The sequence below is a fragment of the Vicugna pacos genome, chromosome 1 (assembly GCF_048564905.1).
Source record: "Vicugna pacos chromosome 1, VicPac4, whole genome shotgun sequence".
Classification (NCBI taxonomy): Eukaryota; Metazoa; Chordata; class Mammalia; order Artiodactyla; family Camelidae; genus Vicugna; species Vicugna pacos.
This window is the reverse complement of record NC_132987.1, coordinates 4,920,656-4,923,350: the sequence shown is the minus strand read 5'-3', so window position 1 is coordinate 4,923,350 and position 2,695 is coordinate 4,920,656. Positions and strand designations below refer to the sequence as shown.

General features: G+C 44.3%; 1 non-coding gene across 1 annotated transcript; it reads left to right on the top strand.

Moving 5' to 3' along the window:
- The first annotated feature begins 1,124 nt into the window (after window positions 1–1,124).
- LOC116281555 (U6 spliceosomal RNA) lies at window positions 1,125–1,230 on the top strand. The gene has a single exon (XR_004191025.1). It is a non-coding gene; the product is annotated as a U6 spliceosomal RNA (small nuclear RNA).
- The last annotated feature ends 1,465 nt before the right edge of the window (window positions 1,231–2,695 follow it).

Genomic DNA, 2,695 nt, shown 5'->3' with positions numbered 1-2,695 from the left:
ACACTGTCCAAGTTAGCCTTTTTTGTGTTTTGGTCAAAGACGTGAAGAATTGAAACTTACCAGAAGACAAAATACTTCAGTTAGATATTTCCCAAGCTTCTTATTTGCATATCACATCAGAAACCTTCCCCACATTAGAGAACCACTATCCTATTAGGTTAAACCATATAAAATGACCAACATTTGGGCATGATCTACAAAATCATAAATTTTATATGGTTCACTCTAATATTCTTTATGTTTTTCTAAACTTAAAACCCTAATTTCATCCAGCAATTGTGCTCCTTGGAATTTACCCAGAGGAGTTGAAAACCTCAGTCAACACAAAAACCTGCACACAGATATTTATCGCAGCTTTATTCATAATTGCCAACACGTGAAATCAACCAAGTTGTCCTTCAGTAGGTGAAAGGATTAATAAACTGTGGTACATCAGACAATGGAATATTATTCAGTGCTGAAAAGAGATGAGCTAACAAGCCATGAAAGACATGGAAGAACTTTAAATGCAGATGATTAAGTGATAGACACTGACATGAAAAAGCTACATAGTGTATGATTCCAACTACAAGATATTCTGGAAAACGAAAAACTATGAAGACAGTAAGATAATCAGTGATTGCCAGGGGTTAGGAGGAGGCGGGGAGGAAGAGGTAGTGCATGGAGGATTATGGGCGCTGAAAATACTCCGATACTATAATGACAGATACATGTCATCATCCACTTGTCCAAACCCACAGGACGTGCACCAGGAGTGAACCTAGTATAAATCATTGTCTGTGGGTGATGTGTCAATGTAGGTTCCTCAGTTGTAACCAATAGACCACTGGAGGGAACACTGATAACTGGGGAGATTATAAATTAGCAAGGACAGGGGGTAAATGGAGAAATCTGCGTACCTTTTTCTCAGTTTTGCTATGAACCTAAAATGCTCTTAAGAAAAACACAAAAACAAAACAAAAAAATTCTGTCTGTTTAAAAACAAAACAAAAGCTTAAATACTGCTATTCTAGACTTTAAGCACAATGTGGTAGAAAGTATCCAAATAGCAGTACTTGCCTCCCCTGGAAGGCCTGGATCAACGCCTTCCCCGTCTGCACACCTTTCTCTCAAGAACTGGGGTCCTGCTTGCCTCGGCAGCACCAGTACTCAAACTGGGCCGTACAGAGAAGGTTAGCATGCCCCTTGTGCGAGGATGACGTGCAAATGCGTGAAGCAGCCCATATTTTGAAATGCCATTTGTAGCAACAGAGATGGACCCGGGATTGTCATTCTAAGAGAAATCAGACAGAGAAAGACAAATATCATATGATAGCACTTATGGGTGGAATCCAAAAAAAAAGGACACAACTGAACTTGCTTACAAAACAGAAACAGACTCACTGACATAGAAAACACACGTATGGTTACCGGGGGGAAGTGGGATGGAGGGATAAATTAGAAATTCAAGATGTGCAGATATACATTACTATGTATAAAATAAACAGCAAGGCCCCACTGTATAGCACACAGAAGTATCAATACCTTGTAATAGCCTATAATGACAAGGAATATGAAAAGGAATATACACACGTATATGTGTGTATATGAAACATTATGCTGCACACCAGAAATTCATACAACATTGTATACTGACTATACTTCAAATTGAAAAAAAAAAAAGGAGGTCGAGTCCATTTCTCCTCCCCCTGAATTACACTGGCTTTGTGACCGTCTCGGACCAACATGGCAGTGTAGGGTAGTTCCAATTCTGAGCCTTGCTTCCAAGAGGCCTAGCAGCTTCTACCTCACTCTCTACAGAGAAGCCAGCAACTCTGTGAGAAATCCAACCACCCTGAGACCCCTGTGCTGTGAAGAAGCCCAGGGGTCAGTCACATGGCAGGGGGTCACGTCGGGGAGAACGGAGGAAGGCAGCAGACAGGTGGAAGCATGCCCCACAGGCACGACTCCGGCTGAACCAACCCCGTGGGCTCTCTGCAAACTGAGTCCTTCCAGCTGGGCCCTAGGCGAGGTGAGGTACCCAACAGCACCTCTCTGCCACGATCTATCTGAATTCACGGCCCACAAAATCAATGAACGTAGCAAGGGACTTGTTGCTTTAAGTCACTGCGTTTGGAGATGGATAACCAAAACGCTCTGCTTGAGGAGATTTGCCTGGTGGTCCAGACCGCAGATCCTGGAGCCAGACGGCGGTGTGGATACTTACCAGCTGGGAGGCCTTGGGTGTATGATGACTGTGCAAGACTGCCCCGCTGGAGGCCCCCAGTGGGCCGTGACTTCCAGTATGCACGCCCTTGGGCAGTGCCTCCCACCCTGCCTCTGGGTGGGCCAGTGGGACGTTAGCCAGTAGGAGCCACCAGGTAGAGGAGTCTGGCTCTCTGGCTGAAGAGGTAGCGGGTGTGGAGAAGGAGAGAGACACCCAAACAGCCCCACCTGGCCCAGCCCTTCCAGCTCAGGGGCCCGACACGTGAGAGGAGGAGCAGAACTCGCTTGCTGAGCACGGCCCATGAGACAAACCAAAAGAAGTAATAAATCAGTGCTGTCTAAAGCCACTCAGTTTAGGGATGGTATGTAACACAGCGATAATTAAATAGAAAGAGCACCCATGAAATAATAAATACGATAAAATCATATTTTACCTACCACACATTAAAATTTGTAAAAAGTCAATCAATGCACCACCTAAATTATCTTA